This window comes from Lycorma delicatula, chromosome 1, assembly GCF_047948215.1.
Source record: "Lycorma delicatula isolate Av1 chromosome 1, ASM4794821v1, whole genome shotgun sequence".
Lineage (NCBI taxonomy): Eukaryota > Metazoa > Arthropoda > Insecta > Hemiptera > Fulgoridae > Lycorma > Lycorma delicatula.
Window position 1 is genome coordinate 212,061,097 of NC_134455.1, and position 20,543 is coordinate 212,081,639.

The 20,543-nt window shown below is 30.5% G+C and overlaps 1 protein-coding gene across 1 annotated transcript in view; it reads left to right on the top strand.

Moving 5' to 3' along the window:
* Positions 1-11,448: 11,448 nt before the first annotated feature.
* Positions 11,449-20,543, top strand: part of sona (sol narae metalloprotease) — a 337,919-nt gene continuing 328,824 nt past the window's right edge. Inside the window, exon 1 of the mRNA XM_075371531.1 lies at positions 11,449-11,577. The gene's annotated coding sequence lies outside the window, so the exon portion shown is untranslated. The remainder of the gene's footprint in view (positions 11,578-20,543) is intronic.

The window sequence follows — 20,543 nt, forward strand, 5'->3', positions numbered from 1 at the left end:
TAATTTAGATTTTCTGTAAAGATGGGTTTTACATCGGTTTTGTTTTTCTACTGCTTCATTGGAAGGTACAGAAAAACTTATTAAAAGTAAATTATTAAAAATGTTCTATCAGATACTAAAATTCTCACATTTAAGTGTCGAAATAATTTATTTCCGCATAAAACGTACATTTCGCTATTTTTATTAAGTATTTTTAAACATATAGTTCGGTAATATCACGATGTTAAACAAACATTTACTAATTTTTTTTTTTTGGAGGGATTTATTAAAATACTTCAATTAAATTTTATGTAAAGATTTACCCGTACAATTATGTTTTTATATATCACCAAAATTTTATCGCGATATAAAATTTACACATATTATTTCTTCGATTAAAACCTTTGTCGAGATAATCCTCTCGTCATAATTAAATCGAAATAGATTTGATCTATGTTGAAGTGAAAGGTCTTGTTTCGTTCCTTCTGTAATATTTTGAAAGTTTGACTATCAAAACAGATGTCTAAATAAATAAAATTAAGTGTCTTTACATCTTCTTTATCGGGAACTTTGCCAGAAGGTCGAATATCGCATAATTTTTTATACTAACTATATGCATTGACTGTTTTACAGCTTAACTTCTTCATATACCCTTGATCTTTCACGGTTAGTTAGTTTTACCTTTCTTATCGGTATAAACATTTGTATAAACTTATTTATAACAGAATGAATATTATCTTCAAGAATAACACTATATTTTTTATTTATAACAGTTATAAATTATTTAAAAAATAATTAAATATTTCAATTCTGTTTGTGTACATTGAATATATTTTTAAGGAGAATCTGCGATAGACAAATTTAAATCCTCACTTAAAAAAAAAAGAAATTAAATATGCGTTTACACATTTAAATATTTCAAGGATTTTATAAATACCGTTAATATAGAATTAATAGAAAGTTTATGAATATTTTATTGAAAAACTATTTGAAAGATAATAAAAAAATTCAACTCTTTATAAATAAGGCTGTAAAACCAGAGAAAAATGCAATTATACAAACGTTTGCAATTCCTCTCTATTTTTATTAAAACGTTATTACGTTTATATTTTAAGTATTTCTGCAGTAGAACAATTGTCATACCCGAATCGCTTTAGCTTATTCAGTAACATAGTTAGCGGTCGAGTCAGCTATTATTATTTTTTTTGAATTTTAATAAACAAAACACGGATAGGTTTTAGTGCAACTTATTTTCTAAAAAAAATTAAATACGCCTGATTTTTAAACAAACGTATTTCGATATCAAGAGAACACAAATTTCGCAGAACAATAAAACTCATATGATGTAGTTTTCATTAGGGTCTAGTTCATTTGTAACGTCCGTAAATATAATCCTTACATTAGGTAAGTAAATATTTAGTTAGTCTATGTATATATATATATATATATATAATATTATACGAAAATTGTCATAATCTAATAAATAATAATCATCTTAATAGGACCTTCTTTTCGAGTACCTTACTATTGCAACAGTATTTATGATTAAGTTTTTCGTGCTAAAGCAAACACTGAAACAATTATATTTAGTTATTGCCGTAATTAAGAATATATTGCATTTTTTCAATTATAAAAAGTAAACAAGGATTAATTTTAAGGTAGTCGTGATCTCTCAGTTTCATAGAAAAGCCGTTTCGTTTCAATTTGTTGAACAGTGAAATCATCTACCAAGTAATAAAGAAAGATAGAATTTAAACGTTATATTCAACAGAACTACCCATTTTAAAGTTAAATTACTAGGCTAAAATTATAAATATTCCTGAAAACAATTAAATTACTACCAGTTATCTTTAATATTGAAAAAAAAACAAAAAAAAAAAAAACAGAAATACTATCAAAATTCTTTATTTTTTATACTTTCTTCAGAATTTACTCTTTATTAGGTAAATATTTTCTCTGTTTTTTTTTCCACTAAACGTTGAAAGAGTACTTTTTTACTTACAATCGAATTGTAGAAACACGGTACCAAAGAAATATTTAGATTAATTATTATTCAGATTGTCATATATCTTTACTTCACTATTAGTTACGTAAAAATAAAATAATAATTTATGAAACTATTAAATACTAATAAAATAATAATAATAATTATTGACACTATTAAACTTGGGGTTGTTGATTCAGAATATTACATACAGTATGATTCAATAAAAAGGTAGTGAAAAATCACTTCTAGTATTATTCTTGTATTTATTAGTATAGTGAGTTATACTAGTATTAAAAGATTTACAAAGTGTTTTTAGTCAATTTAGTGTAGATCGATTCATATTTGCCATAACAATGATTCTGACATATTCGAAAATAATTTGTGTTTCGTGATACACTGTCACTATATATATATATATATATATAAATTGCTTGAGATCCATATTTAGTGAACTAAATATTGTGTCTGTATTTATAATTTTGTTCGAGTAGTAATTTTTTTCTTTTATTATTATTATTATTATTATTAAATTGAACAAATTATTACATCTACAAGATTTCAAACTATAGTGATAACATAATTAGCATTTGTTTGCAGTTGACTTCATGCATATTTTATGTATATTTACCTATGGTAAAATTTTAAGTCAATGGCTACACGTTAATTTAATTTGTTTCAAAGTTACTTTTTAATTAAATTAATAATATTGTTTATTTTTCTATAAAAAGAAAAACATTCCTTAACCTTGATATAAATATAAATTGTTTTTTCTTTTCTCTATTAATTATATAATAAAATGTTATTTCTTTTACGATATTATTAATTATATGTTTTTATACATAATTTTTTTGATGATTTTTATTTATAATAAAAAAATAATATTTAAATAAATTTACTTTTCATGTCGCTTGCCGTTTCATGGAAAAGGTCTTCAGATAATTTGGAATTAAAATTGTGATTTGCCTAAGGATTGTGAGGAAGATCTTTTCAGAACGTTTTAAAAATTAAAAAAAAAATTGTATTTCATTTACGCTGTATTATTTATTGTTTTAAATTACAGCTTGTTTTTCTCTTCGTTCAATTCAGTTATAGCTGTAACTTAAATGTGTCTTAAGAAATTTACACACTAATTCATAAATAAATTTTGTATTTCTCATAGAATCCAAGGAATAGCTCGAGAAGGAAGTTGATGGTTTATCGGCTACAATCTACAATGGGATTGAGATAACTACATTATTACGAGCATCTTCGAACAAACGAGGAAATTTTCAGCATTTTAGCTTGAAGAATTTTTTGTATTCTTCACTGTTCGTTTTTATTCAAACGTCTGAACTATGTCATTATGGAATTCAAGTCAGTTACTCAATTTATTTATTTCATTCGGTAGATCATTTCCATTCTTTTTTTGTCCGAAAAAAATAATGATTCACATATAATGTTCCTTTTATCATGCTTTTCTCATTCTTTCTTTATATCGTTTGTCAGGGTTTATGAATTCGGCTCACGTCTACTTAAACACACACACACGTGTGCGCGTATATATATGTGTGTATATATATATATATCGAGTATTATAATAAAACGATCCATCTTCCACTAAATATGTTTGTTTGGCAACCAGATTTAGAAATACTACAACTTAGATTAGTTGGATACATGCCTTTCAACAACAATATGTCCTTATGTACCATTGACCTTTCTTTGTGATATTATTCGTTTAACCCAGCTGACAGATTGGTGAATTTTGATATTGTGATTCTTCATCTTGTAAATAGAGTGTTTAATACTTTTATTGCTGCAATTATCGCTTAGCTTGTATTTCTTTATAAATTTCTGTGTCAATTAAATAGTGTTATATTTCTTTAAAAAGAGGAATTATCCACAAAAAAGCATTGTCGGTTGTTTACTGCTAATATTGGAGTTAGACATTTTTAGTGGCATCCTTCTCTGAAATAAACTTTGACTTAGGAAAAGTCAAAACTTCGAGCAGGCAATTGTAAGGAAATCTTTTAAATATATTTTTGATAACTATGTATAAATTCGTGATTCTCCAGTCAATCTTTTGAATAAAGTAAGGATTAATCAGTTGTCTCCGAAGATAATTTTCATATATTGACAGAAAACCGAAACTGGAAAGTAAGAGAAAAGTATATTTTCTTCTGTTCAGAAGTGGTCGATATGGAAATTGTTTATTCCATCCCTTTTAAATGATGCTACATCAATAAATAAAGTATTATACAAAACATAGGGTTTGAACATATTCAGGTGCTAGCTAGTTAGAAAAATCAGCCCTGCTTTGGAAATAAGCGGTAAGAGAAATTAAACATATCAAAGGCGATGCGAATTACAGCAAATGTTTATGAAAAATATTACGTATAACGCTATGGCCGCGAATATCTTTCTTATAAAATATTCTTTTAGACGATAATCCTTGACCTCTACAATTTTCTTCAAAACTCATTCCTTGAATTCAGGTATGGAGTCAGATTTCGGTTTAGCTTAATCGTTTTTCAACGGCTCAAATAAACTTACTAATTTTACACAACTGGATTTTTATAAACATTTTACTGGAACGCTGTACTCGTTCTGGATAGGATTTGCGATGAAGGAAGTTACTTCTGCGGCAGTCTCATTTACTTTTCCGCACACTTAATGCATACAGCCAGTTTTCGATTTGTGTACAGATATCTCGTAGAAAAGTAGCGATGTCAAAGTTTTCTCACAAATAATAATTACAACAATACACACTACAATAATCATAATAATGTGTTACTGTGTTCAAAATACTAACATCAGCTCTAGTTCTAATTTTACAAATTAGAAATAAACTTTTTCGGTGAAATCCACCGAATCTTTCACGAAGTGGAGAAGATAATATCACCAGTTTAGTGGCATCCGAGGCATATTCGCTATCTGAATGGTAATAGGCTAAAGTTATCAGGGGTTAGAGATAAAAATTGTTGCAAGATAATTTTTTTAATTTAAGCTTGTACTCATTTAACGTTTCCCATTTTAACATTATTGTTGAAGTCTAATTAAAAATTAAAAAAAATGGTGTCTTTTGTCCACAATGAAAAAACTAAAAGTTTTAACTAATAGCAACTTCTATTTAACACTAATAGTTCTTGCGTTATTGTAGAGTGAAAAATTAAGATGGTCGGCATTTTAAAACCTACAAGTACAAAGTTTCTAATATTATTTATTTCTTGGAGAGACTCTTTGTTTATTTTTGAATAAATAAATTTCTTTTTAAAAAGCATAAAATGGTCTAAAAACAGTTTTTATGTATAAAAAGTTTCCGATCTTTTGTAGAACTCCTTTCTTATACTGATGCTAGGAATATACTAACAAAATTCGAACTACAGGACGACCTTTTCTGTACTCTGTACAGAAATCCACCTTCATATATACATATGAAGGTGGATTGCAAATTTAAGAATTCTAATCTTATCCGCCCATAGAACAAACAAATTAATACATTCAATATGCAGACAAATATTTATTTTTTTATAATACAAGTAATAGTTATGTAGGTGAGTGAATAAAAATACGAGCAAAAAATAAATGAAACTAACTAATTAAAATAACTAACTGAAATAAATGAAACTATTATGAAATCATAATTACATAGTTTTTTCGTTCTCTTTATATAAAGTTTCATTTCTTTTACTAATTAATGACAAATTTATAAAAATATTTAATTTGAACAATGCGTATTGTAAATTTTCTTTCCTCAATGTCTAAATTATAAAAATCTATTCTGTTTCATTATAAATAAAAAAAAAGGTTTTCCAAGTATGATTAAATTAAGTTCTCGGTCCAAATCCTAAAAAAAGGTAGTTACTTTTATTCGGATTTGAATACTAGATCGTGGATATCGGTGTTCTTTGGTGGTTGGGTTTCAATTAATCACACGTCTCAGGAGTACCTGAGTTTGTTCAAGACTACAAAATTACGGGTTCAGTTACAGTGCACTGATAAGTCGCTAATGACTTTAATTGTTGATAACACTATAGACAAAAAAAATAATAAATAAATTATCTTAATAAAAGCTTGATTGAATGAAATTTATTATCAGTTACTTTAATTGTTTAATTGTTAATTTAAGTGTAATACTAATAAGTTAATATTTTATTTCGTCAACGGTCAATCTGGGTGAAGTAGATCAACTCAACTAGATTTTCACAATTAAAATAACAATTTAAATTTTTAAATAAAATTACTCAGATAATCATGAAATTTAAATACATAAAAAATGCATATTACAAATTTCATCAAAGATCAAGCCCGTTAACTTGCGTAGGCTTCTTCGGTATTCTTTTTGGAGTAAAATATATATATATATATATATATATATATATATATATGTATAAATTACAACTAAAAACTCATCCAGTGATTTCAATGTACTAAGGATTTTAAAAGAATCATTTTCATTAAAAAATCTTGTTTCCAATTTTATGACTTCAGATATACTAAATATGCTTCCACAAACAAGATGGAATTCATGAAATGACCATAGGTTACAAAATAAGACCGATACCAGGAATCGACTCTAAACTAGCTGATCCAGTAGTTAAAATGACAACTACACATTTTATTAAACTGTTACAAGAGTAACAATTTCATGAAGTTCAGTGATGTATTAAAAAATTCTCAGTTATTCTTGTTTTATATGAATTTTATTCCTACGATACTACTGATATATATATATATATATGTATATATATATACTATCTGATACCTGATACTACTGGTATATATATATATATATATATATACTATCTGATACCTGATACTATTGGTATATATATATATATATATATATATATATATATATATATATATATATATATATCAGTAGTATCGGGATATCAGGAGTATAATATATATATATACTCTATATATACAGGTGATCAAAATCTGTATATTACAGGTATACGGATTTTGATCACCTGTATTACGATACCTTTATTGCCGTTATTGAAACTTTTGCCTTTTTGCCAATTGACGGCCAAATTCAATATTTTAAATGGAAACCCCGTGTTTGTATTGAATTTTTTGGTAGGAAATGTTATTTTAAGACATTTCTATTATTGGGTATTTTTCTCTAAACGCAGTCGTTACGGAGCTACGAGCTGACAATTGCAAACTAAGAAAAATAATAAATAGAATTTTAATGTTGAATAATTATCATTTGTTTTTTGCATTCTTGAAACATTTTGCACAGCACCGTAACGGCTGAGTTAAGAGAAAAAATATCAAAAAGAAAAAGTTTTAAAATAATATTTTCCACCCAAAAATGCAATCAAACATGAGGTTTTCATTTGAAATAATAAAGTTGGCCGCCATACTGGAAAAGAACAAAGATTTCAAAAATGGTAATACTGAATCTTTAATGTAGGAAAAAATCTAGGAAAGGTTCCCCATTTAAAATTTCACATAAAATAGTTTCTGAGACCCCCAATGGTGGCCATCTTGAGTTGATAACCTGTATATATATATATATATATATATATACAGAATATATGTATATATACATATATGTATATATATATTGTCTCTCAATATATAATATTACATATATAACATATATAATATATGTATATATACATATATGTATATATACATATATGTATATATACATATATGTATATATGTATATATACATATATGTATATATACATATATGTATATATATATATATATTGTCTCTCAATATATATATATATTTTAAAACTTATTATATTATTTTCTTTTATTATTATTATATTTTTTATGTTAATTTTTTATTATATATTACAGTGAGCTAACAACATTAAGCTGTGATGATCAGTAAGCTGTTTAGTGATCGTTCGTTTTTGCTGAAGGAAGAGATAGTATTGTATCCCTACATTGTGCTCCAGCATTAAAAGAAAGTTAGTTGCTGCTGCCCCATGGGTTCATCAGCCCGAAGGCTGATTTGACCTCTTCAGTGCTATCATCAGTTACTTTACAACAAAAGTAAGATTAAAGAGTTGCTTTGAAATTTTTCTGATCGTTCATTCCTTATAATGAATTATTATTATTATTCCTCTAGGATTAATAGCAATAGTGGCAGTTTGTGTATGAGTCCGTAAGTCGTACAAATAACTTCGGTGGAGAAGTGGTGGTTCTAAGAGGCCAGTAGTCGAATATAATACGAGTATATAAGAGAGAAGGTAGAGAAAGATTACACGTGAAATTAATTACAGTATCATTTAATCGATTATAACATCTACTGATTAATTTACTAAGATTACTGAAACGCAACATCCTGTTACATCAACGTAACCAAAACCTTAATTTAACAGATTTTTTAATGATTTCCTCGCTCCAATGTTGACAAGTCGTTCCAATAGATGAGAGCCCATAATTGGATAATCCTCTAAATACAATACTATCTATTTACAAACTTTGAAAACCGTATAAAGCAAAAGAGTGTCATTTTTTCGTTGAAATCTTCCTATTCAATTTGAAAATACTAACAAACATCAATGCCAATGTCGTCAACGACATCTCTATCAATACCATCACCGCCTCCGCAACATGAATTACATCACGTTATTGAAGATAGACGTCAAGGCTATCTTAGTTGACCGTGACACAGGGAAATGGTTTTAACCGCACAAAAATCACCTTCACTAAAAATGAAGAATAAATTTAATTATTATATTGAAATTTTATGATTTCTACAATAAATAAAAAAGGCAAAATAACTTATAAAAATTTAATCGAGCGTAAAATTTATTCAGTATTAAGGATATCAATTATATACGAATGTCGTTAAACTTTAAATCTCTATAATGTCAGTTTGTTGATGCTGTAACTATCATATAAGATAGTACATATAAAAATGTAAATTTTACTGTAACCTAAATTTGAACAAGTATTGATTGTTTGCGCGTTTTTAAGTGAGAAAGTGTTCACTGTGATAAATATTTAATGCGTATAATATTACTTATAGGCTAGAGATAGCAAAATTTGGTATATATATATATATATATATATAGAGAGAGAGAGAAAGAGGGAGAGATAAGTAATTTCAATTTTAATTAGAAATATGTAATTAAAATATAATCAAGTTCCATACTGATGTTATTTGAAGAGTATTAGATAACATTTTTAATGCGGTGCTTGATAAAGTCGCACTCCAGTTCAACAAATTAATTTAATTATCATGTGGTAATTAATTAGCTAGTTGATAATTTTAATTGTACTCGTATCATAATTCTTATTTTCAAGCTTCTTAATATTATACCTTACAAACAGAAACATAAATTGTGATAACATAACACTATTCCCACCTAATCTCTAAGCTTTAGGTTTATATAGTCAATAAATATAGAAAACAATTATTACACCTATAAAATAAATGTCTAAACGAACATATAAAGTATACATTTACGTTTTACTTTTAAAAAAATTAAATAAAAAATGGAGAAAGAATTTTAACGAAAACGAAAATTACATTAGTAAGATTTAGCCTTTAAACAGGACTAAAAAATAACTAGAAGATTGGAAAAAGCATATATTTTTAAACAAGGTACAAGTAGAAAAACCTTGCTATCTGAAACTAATTAAAAAAATTGTAGTAAACCAATTGAGGGTGAGGAACCCAAATGTGAAAAAATTATTTTTTCTGCAGTACGTAGATCTGCTTCAGACAAAAGGAAGTCTTAAATTTATGTAAAATCTGTTTTAGATGATACTAGGTGATTTAATTACGAATAAGATTACAACTAAATTATTTATTTGAATTTCTATTACTTTCTCAGTTATAGCTCTATTGCTGTTGAGCGCTATAGCTATAAAGGGAAGGTATAACGATTGGTCGAAATTTTGGCTTAATGATTTTAAAAACTACATAAGAATTTAAAAAAGGGTTTTGAATTTTTTATAATTTTTAATACTTATCTCGTTTTTCGGAGTATGGTTATTAAAAATGTTCTATAAATAGCTAGCAGCAGAATCAAATGAAATCCAATTTTTTTTTTACTAATTTCGATTCGTTTTTAGCACTTACACTAAGTACAGTGTAATTTTAATGATAAAATCGTCATTAGGTCAAAGAGATCAACTGGAACCCAAAATTCTAAACTAAAATTTTGATTTTTCTCAGTTACTTTTTTAGTACTGTCTAAATTTAAAGGTAAAAAGTCATTTGTTCAAGAAAATCATATCCAGATTTTTTTTACAGAACATTTTGATCTTTTTCGTAACTGTGGGTCAAATTTGCTTCCTGCACTGTCAGCCGAATCAATAGAAACACCATTTTAATTATTATTATTAATAATATTAATAATTCCCCGGATAATCTCCAATTCCACTTCCGTGCAATAACTTCTACACACACATCTTAGGCGGACAACGACAACATACTTCAGCACCTTCACGTATGTCGGGTAACGGGTAATGGTTTTGCTCAGGAGCTCTCTGTGGAGTACGAGATTGGCGGTCCCGAGGTGTCCTTGCTGATTGCGATTGTGCTTCTCGGTTTCGCTGTTTCCGGCGTGGGCGGGAGGCATGATCGTGATCTGTTTTTGCCGATACTGGGTGGAGTGCGGACGCGGAGTGCTCATCCCTCTTCCCGTTTGTGGAGCCATATTGAGGGTGGGCTGCTGTGAGCTTGCTTTGCCAAAATCTTGCGTCGCCCAGTGTGAGTCAGTCACACCCAAGTCGCGTACGTTAAACTCAAGATGAATTTTTTCATTTGCAATATTATATGTATATTTTACAGTCAGTTTTTCTGATGTAAGTCTAACCAGTGTTTTATACAGATTTAATGGAAGCCTGTTTTTAACTGACCACTGGTATATCTCATCAATAACATTCTGAAGAACGATGTACTCATTATTTTTATTATATCACAATATTTTTTTTCTACCATAGGCAAACAAAATAACATTAGAAATGATTTTTCGGTTATTTCGTGATAAACACAATAAAAAATAAAGGTTCTAAAAGATCGGATCCTTATTGATCCAATTCAATGACACAATAGTTACTTAACCATCGGTTATATATAAAAAATTTAATGAACTATATTTTAAACAATACATAAAGACGTAAATCTCTAAGTTTTGTGCAGATTATCACTTGATGTTAGATATAACATGAGTACAACCTATAAAAATTTGTTTAAACCGTTAAGTATGTTATGGTTTGAGATAATTGTAAGCTAATGAATTGGTGGGCAGATTTTTTCTTATCACAGTAACCTGATATGCGTTTAAAAAGGAAACGAATAAAAAAATAACCACATCCTCATCGTAGAGGAAATTATGATCGCCAGCTGGTATGACAGTTAACTTATAAGTAGAAACTTCAATTAAACTGAACACAATCTAGTCGTACATTAAAAGAACAAAAAAAAAGAAACAAAATGTTAATTTTTAGAACACGGTTACGTTGTTATTAATCTAACAATGTAACACATTATCAACATTTTTGTTTGTTATTTATGTTGTGTAGTTCAAAGTGAAATCTGAATACTAATATTCAATCATTAATTCTGAAGAATAGTGCACAGCAACAGTTCTTATCATCTAGGTGCCGATAGTGAATCCAAACCACCGCGAAACCGGGTTAGTGTAAGTATGTAGATAATTTATCCCGTTTAGAAACAATATTTTAGCACTTAAATTATTTTATGATTTATATAAAACGTTTCTACGGCATTTACACAATTAGTTTAATCGGAGGTTGTCTCCATATTGCATGTAATAAAATAATAATTGATCAATAACTAGCATATACTTGTAAAAACCTTTTCTTAAGTGAAAATGAGTATATTGTTTTATGTACAGATGATTTAATTAATAATGCTGGCTGTCTGTTAAAACTGTAAAATATAAAATTTACTGGCTTTTAAAGTCGATTTATTAACAAAATTAGTATAAAGTTGATTAGTACACTGATGAAGTTCTGTGTAAAAAGTAGTGTGTGAATTTTTGTTTAAAAACTACAAATTAGACGTTGATGAAGTTTTCACTCACGAACTCCTTATATTATGAAAATTATCTTAGCTCGGGAGATCGTAAAGCAATTTATGAATATATAATTGTTTTGCCTTCTTGGATCTTGCCTTTCAGTCATTTAAAAACCTGTTTATCGAATACATTATTAATTTGAAAACTGTACTAAATAAATTTATGCTGGGTTCATAAGCATGATTTTACGTTTATTTGTATTTAAGTGTATATAATTTAATTTTTATAAACATGATCCTAACCGATATGGAGTTATCTATTTTATTGAAATAAACAAATAAGTGATCAACGTGAGAGAAATGATATTGGATGCTGAAATTCCTACACTGCCTATGAATATTCCAAAAAATTTAATGATCTACTTTTTTGTGTGGTCCGGGTTTGATTTCCAGTACCAAAACAAGTAATTTTTTAAAATTCAATAAAATGAAAGTTAAATTTAGCCGTGTAACCCACGTAAATTAATAATTTTGTTTATATTTGGACTCGGCACTACTAACGGCTAGTAAGTTGACGGTAATCGAATAAATAATTTGTAATTAAATTTTCCTCGGTAGTGTCCAACTTGCCGTTTAAATCCTTCATTTGAATTACAGAATTTTCTCTGATTTATAGATATAATGATAATCATTGTTTGGCTACCAGTTTGTCGACAGACTTTATTGCGATTGATGTCAATAAGTACGTAAAAGTAGATTTACATTAAATGTGCGAAATATTTTTGAAGCTTCAGATAATACAATTTTTCTTGTATTAACCAATAATAATCTTTTAAAATAAGCATCCGATTTTAAAATACACATACTCGTATTGTGCTTGTGAAATATCATCGAAAAGATTTTTTCCAGTTTTTACAATTATGCCTTAGCAAATGAATAAAAACAAAAAAAAATAAAATAAAATTAAAATAATTCCACGAACACTTTTTTTATATATACTGTGAAGTAGGTAAAAGTGAAAAAAGTTACCATTGTGAAGTAGGGGTTCTTCTTTGATTTGATATGTACATTTTTTACATTTTCTATAACTGAATTACATTATTATTATTATTATTATTTTTGTTTTAAAAAGGGGGAGATAATACTTCATAATTATTTAAAGTATTTTCTGTGGGTAATGGCCTTCAGAATTCCCATCAAGAAAATAAAAATCATATATAAAACTACTTTCTAGAAAAAAAATTTATATATTTTTGCTGAGGCTGAAATAAAATTGAATGGCAGTGAACCAAGCAAAAAACAATTTTTTGAATAATAAACTCAACATTTAATTTTTCACAAGCGGAACTCTCAAAAAGCTTTTCTCCTAATACGAATAAAGTAATAATAAAGAGAATGAAATACATAGGAGTATATACGAATAACATTATAACCTGTTTTAACCCATCGAATAAACTTCATTTCTTTGTGACATACGAGTAAGCGATCGTAAAAAAACAATGGGGTATACATTACATTCGGATAATATAGGAATTCAGTAAAGATAAAGAGGAGTTGATTGATGCTTATCTCTATGCAAATTTTTAGAGTTCATTATAAGACGCACAAAAAGAAAATAATATTTTGCCAAGCTGATACGTTACGAACATTTATATGTTTTAACTGTGTTTTATTAATGAGCTATTTTTTATGAGGTTTCATGTGACTTTTCCGAAATATTGCATTACAGAAAAGAATGTCTAATAAAGTTTATGTTTTAATCTTTCTTCTAAATACGCAACTGAAATATAATTACTATACTCACTGACTCACTATTTTATTACACTATGCTTTCTTTTTATTCGTTTTTCAAGTGCTTCTCTAGCGAATATCCTACAATTTTAATTTCCTGAAATTATTAATATTACTTAAGCAACAATAACGGAATAAATAATAGAAGTTTAATTTGCACTTTTAGTTGTCGGATTTTCACTGAAGAAACTTTTTACGAACACGCAGTCAATATAGCTTTTTGTGTTTAGGTGAAGAAAAAATTTGCTTAATAAATAATAAAATACAATTATAAATTGATACTACCTTAAAAAGAATTAGATATGCTCAGCTTGTGAGCTTCAAAATTAGAATTTCTATCGAACGCTAAATTAAATAAACTTCGTTCCTCATTATTTTTTTTAATGCTTTTATTTACAGTCGCATCAACAATTATAGTCATTAGCGACTACAGTAACAATATCATGTAGTATTATATAAAACAAAAATAAACAATAAATAAACAGGAATAATAAAGAATAAAAACATCGACAAGAGGCAACAATTAATACAAAATAAAATACATAAATCAGACAAAAATCACTAAATCGTATTCTTCATTCCACAGTAGGACAGGAACCGCAACAGACGTTTTATACCTTCGTTCTGGTTTAATAGAAATTTCATATCCGATCCCAGGTCTAAGTTTTGTCGGATGGTTCCAAAGATTGGACAATCAAAGAGCAGGTAGTACACGGACCATCTGACCTTGCAAGCCTCACACATCTTCTGAGGAGTGCCAAGCAGGTAAGCGTGGTTAAGCCTGGTGTGTCCAATCCTTAGCCGAGTTAAGATGACTTGGTTTCTTCTGTTGCTCGGGTAAAGAGGTTTCTTGAGCACATTCTCCCGGATGTTATGTAATGCCGTGGGAGGACTCAGCGCCCATAATCTATTCAACTGCGCCCGCAATTTTACACGGACTGATCTCATGAAGTCTCTCTCACACGTCGGTTGTACTCGGATGCCATTTATTGCAGCTCTCTTAGCAGCCTCATCGGCCCGTTCGTTCCCGAGGATGCCATAATGGTCTGGGACCCATACCAGTACCACAGGCTTTTTATCCTTGAAAGGATATCATGAATAATCTGGACGATGGATTCAGAACGTTTGCAGCTCTTGCTCTCAAGTACACTCCTAGAGTCTGTAATTACTAGGTAGTTGTCATCGCTACGGGTTTCGATAACTTTCAAGACGGAATAAATCGCGAAGACCTCGTAAAAGAACACAGAAGAACAGGCATTAAGTTTATATAATATCTCGGTGTCAGGAAGAACAATAGAACAGCTACAACCATCGGCCGAGACAGACCCGTCTGCGTAGATGAGAGTGTACCCATTGTACGTCTTAGAAATGTTGTTAAATTGGTCTCTCACAGACTGGAAACCCGTTCCGTTTACGACTTACAGATTGTAAGTACACAATCTCTGGAGATGCGCGTAACCAAGGGGCGCCGCATCCTATTCCCTTTTCAAGGATTTTCGGAGCAGGCAGATTTAGTTCTTGGAGATAGCGAAGCAGCCTGAGGCTGAAAGACTGCGGTAAGGACGTCCTTCCTTCAAGTAGCGAAGTGCGAGCGTATCTGATCATTTGCCGTGATCAGTTGGTCGAGTGTTTGATAGTCTTGTAATGCAATGGGAGTTCATCCGATTCCACCAAAAAGCTTACTATAGGGGAAGTGGCGAACGCCCCTATTGACATGCGAATGCAGGTGTTGTGCAAGGGGTCAAGTATGCCCTTAATTATCTCTTTCGCAGAGTCAAATAGAACAGACTCGTATTCTAACTTCGAAAAAACTATGCTTCTGTACGTGTTCAGGATGATAGATTTATCCGCACCCCAGTTGCAAGATAAAATGAGTTTAAGGACATTCATTCTCTTTAGACATTCAGCCTTGGTGTACTTAATGTGGCTCAAAAAGGTCAGTTTCTCATCAAAAGTTACATAAAGAAGCCTAATCTCGTTTGTTTCCTTTATCTCGTCTTCACCTAAGCGCAGTTTCACCAAGTCTTTGTATCCGACTGGCTGCCTACAGAAAACAACAAATTTAGATTTGGTTACCGACAATTTGAAACTACTACTATTTTTTTTTTTGTTACTTTTAATGTTCTTCTATGATAATATGTTATTGACATGATTTAAGAACTCTATTTAAAATATTACATACACTTAAAAACATATTATTTGTTTGCCAGAGTTTTTTTAATATTATTTTTCAGTTTTTTACTTGATTTTTGAATTTTCTACTCGTTTTTACTTGCTTGTACAAAGTAAAGGAATTATTGTGGTCGCGAAAAATTTCGGTTTTCAGATTTCAACGAAAATATCCAAGTTGGCCATCCCTGAATCCATTTTTACTGGTTTCGGCATGACGTCTGTACGTAAGTGCGTATGTGCATGTATATCTCACATAATTAAAAAAACGATTAGTCGTAGGATGTTGAAATTTTGGATTTAGGACTGTTATAACATCTAGTTGAGCACCTCCTCTTTTGATTGCAATCGACTGGACCAAAAGTGTCTAAAAAGTACAAAATCCAAAAAAAATTGAATTTTGGCCTTTTTCTTAACTGCAGTAAGCCCTCATTAAAAGCCTTTCAAGGATATATCATAAGTAGTACTTATTTTCATTGGTTCCAGAGTTATAGCCAAATAAAATTTAAATAATGTAATATTTGTATCTTAGGGAAAGGCACATCGTTCGAATCACACTTCATCTCCTTTTTTTAATTCTATTTTAATTTAAATATATTGATTTATTAATAATTATTAACCTCGGATTGCAAAAAAAATTACAATAAATAATAATTCAATAATAACATTAAAAAAAAGAAATAAATATCAGAAGTTAATAATGAAATAAAATTTTATACACTTTTAATTTTAAAAAAAATGTGTATATGTAGTTTAATAGGCGTGCAAGGAAATCATGTGGAGTACACATCAGATGTTCTCAATACAAAAAACAAAACAAATTAAGTAATTGGAGTTAAAATTTTACTTCTATCTCGAAAGTATCATTGATCGATTGATCAATTACTGTTTGAAAAAATTAATTTATCCAGTTTTTTTGGGACAAAATTATATTATAGATTTCGAAAATCTTCCTTTATTATTTGATTTATCATGGATACTATTTCAATTAACTGATAAAAAACTGAAACAAGCATAAGCGACTTATAAATACAATGCAGTAATTTTGGAAATGTAATTAAACTAGTTTAAGAGATGGTAACAACCTGAAATTTTTTTAAAGAGATTTTTAATAAATTCTAAATTAACATTTTCTTTCTTTTAGATAGTCAAATGAAAAAAAAGCAATATAGTAGGCGTGCAGAAGAATATATTTTATGCAGTATAAAAGATTTGGATTCAATACATTAACAATTACCTAATAAAAGAACTATGACTCGTAATAAGTACTTAATTATACGACTGATTCGTTTTGTAAAAACATAAACACAAAGTTAAAAAACATCTATAAAAGACAAACAGATCTTTTAAGTTATACTACAAAATTTTATTTTACTCTTGAACGAGAATGAATATTTTCACACGGATGTTGAATACATTTTTTATGCAAACAATTTATATAATATAATATTCTGTTTCAATAATGCACCTCATTGTATTATTGTTATTATTGACGATATTGTAGTTGTTACTAAATAACTTATTCATACCCTTGCTTGAAGGAGATTAATTAATTCACAGCCTAATAACTTCGTGTAATTATTAATAGACGTGAAACGACATTCTATTGTAACCGTTCATTATAATACAAGCAAGTTACCTTTACGATGCAATGAGAAGTGTAGTGTTTTAATTTAACCATTAAAATCCCTGAATGGCTACTGAAGTACTAAATAAATATTTTATATACAAACCGAGATGTTTAAAAAGCACATTAATAGTTACGGATCTTATATACAGAAACTTCAACATTATCCTTAGTAAAGTTATCGTAATTCTGAATTTAATTACCTGTAATTGTTTATTACGTAAGGTTAAAGCTTTTCTATTTACCTAGTAGACTTGTTGGATTAAGCTCAACTGACAAAGCAGACAAAGCTGTTGAGTGGTCTGATATATTTCTGAACTTGAAGAAAATACGGTAATAAAATTCTTGCTTGAGGTTGGCGATAAAGTACGAGATATTGCAGCTACAAACCTTACAGAAATATTGTAACAAGATCGTGAAAATTATTTTTCAAGGAGTTTTAAATAAAGAGGAGCGTTAAAATTTAAACTATAATTTATTCGAAAAGTAACATATTACAAGTAAATTACACGTTTTTGTTATTTTTCAACTTGGTATCCCTTCTTTTCAATGCACAGGAGTTATTTTTCGGATATTTTCCGTATTCCTTGTAAAAAAATTACTGTAGCCGTTGATGGATCCGCTATCGAACAGCTTCAGTGACTTCTTCATTGAAATAAAAATATTTTACCACTCTAGAGTATCTTTTAAGGATCTGTCGCGTAAAAGACAGAGGGTGCGAGGTCTAAACCATAGAGGGGTTGTTTCAGAATAGTCTATTTTAATTCATGGATAGTAGTCACTGTATGAGCGGTCATATAAGGGCGCTCATTGTCCTTTAAAAAACAGATGGCATTTTGACTTTTCTCCGGATGATTTTACTGGACCTTTCAGTAAATTTGAGAAATATTCGGCGGTATAGGCACTTTTCTGTTAGGAAATCGACGTGTAGAACACCCCGCACATACCAAACGAATGAAGCCATACTTTTTCCTGCTGGAAAAGTGGTTTTTGCTTTTTTTGGTTTCGGAGATGAAATATGTTGCGATTACATCGATGCTCTTTTACTTTCTAGAGTAAAATAGTGTACCCAAGTTTCATCAGTAATGACAGTAGACTGTATTAATTCATCGGTCACTTAATATTGGGCTAACAATGCGTGGGCTACCTGCAGGAGTGTCTGTATTCGTCTGTTAGAATTCGTGGAATCCAACGGGCACATACTTCCCGGATAACTAAGTTGATTAAGTAATTAAGTACGTTCTGAGGTCCAGAAATGACTACACGCGCCTAATCTCAGCTCTATACTTGCGTTAAGTTTTCTGATAGTTTTTTAATTTGTTCTCGTTTTTTTTTTTGCGTTCCTTTGTTAATTTTCTTGTGTTTTAGTTTCGTTTTTCCTTGTTTCGTTGCGTTTTGTGCTAAATTTAACTTTTTCCTACGGTCTACCGTTGTCAAGGTAACATAGGCTAGACTTTGATTTTGTTGTTTTTGGCAATACATACATTTTTTCCTTAACTAGGATTATTAACAGTGCAACGGGACTTTGCGGAATTATTTTTGTGCATTTGAGAGGATTTGTATCGATTTTGGTTGTATAAATAACTTATTTCCTAGTCCGTTTATAACAACTAATTGTTTATTTTTTTGAACTTGTCAACGTTTTGCGAGTGAAATGACTGATTTTGAGGATTATGAGACCGAAGAGGATCATAATCTTTTATCTATTGGTGTGAACTGGTCAGAAGTGAATTAACCCATGATTTTCCGACAGAAGTCGGTGAGACGGGAAAAGATGCTAGGCATTTGTTTATCTCAGTCGGAGGGTCGTAGTTTGGGTTCTGCCGCAGCGGTTCGTGCTGAAATTACTAGGATGGTAGACCCAAGACAATTAGACTGCGGTCGCAGAACCCTCAGGGAATCAATCAAGGTCCCGCGGGGGGCGCTGTAAGTCCTCGTACTTCGAAATGAGAATCGACAGAGGATTCACCAGCTGGCAGTGATGTCTACAACGTCCATCCGCAACGTGGGGAAATCCACCGGGAGGTATCTACTGGTGACTTCAGCACAGTTCTTCAAGGAATAGTGGCACAGGTCAAAAACTGAAAGCGCCGGTGGGGAAGATCAGCAACACTATATGAGAGATTATGGCCTGCTCGGGGACTTAGTAAACTGGCGAGGAAGTTGGAGAAGGTCAGATCGACTGGATTAGAAACTTTCATACCGCCCTGCAGTGTCTGTGTGTCACGGTTTTCGAGTCAAGTGGAGGTAGCCACGCAGACTTCAAGGAGGGAACAGGCATGAACATCCGCATGAAGAACATTTTCATGCGGTCGATGTTTGATGATGAATTAATAGAGGCAACGTCTATGAGCTGGCCGACCGAAGTGTTGAGCAGGCTGATGCGGTTGGAAGATCTTTCGGCAGTACAGGCTCATGTTTTTCAATTCCGTGATTTATCCGTGGTCCGGTCCTCTGGTGGTCCTTCGAATTTGGGGAATGGAATTCGACCAGGTGACGTTGTGGAAGAGAACTCAAAGTTCCTGTGGCGAGATGATGAGCCGCCAAGACAAAGGAAATTCTGTCTGTATTTTGAGTCATCGGCAGGGGTGCTGCCCGCCCTACGAGTTATTCTACAGGCCTGAGGAAGATCCATCATCAGTCGCCAACGCCGGTTTTTCTGCCGCCGGGGGCAGAATTGGACAATATGTTTAACGACTAGCCTTATATGTGTTTGGAAAGACGGGGAGACAAGATCAGGGTCCTGTCCTCCTTCTCCTGCAGGCCACTGGTGCCCAGCGAACTACGGCATCGGGGATCGCGAGGTCCATTCCGACAGTTGGTGAAAGCTGCACGATTGTAGTTAAAGCGGTCGGGAAGACCTACGCCGACTTGTAGTGAAGGACGAAGGAGAGTGTATCACAGAAGGAGGCCGGTAAGGTTTTGGCAATAAGGAAAGGAGTTAACGAGGAGCTGTGACGCAGAGGTTTTTAGGATCACGTCGGTGCACCCAGGGTATGGACAAACTAAAAACGCAACAGTTACCACAAGCCAACGTGCAG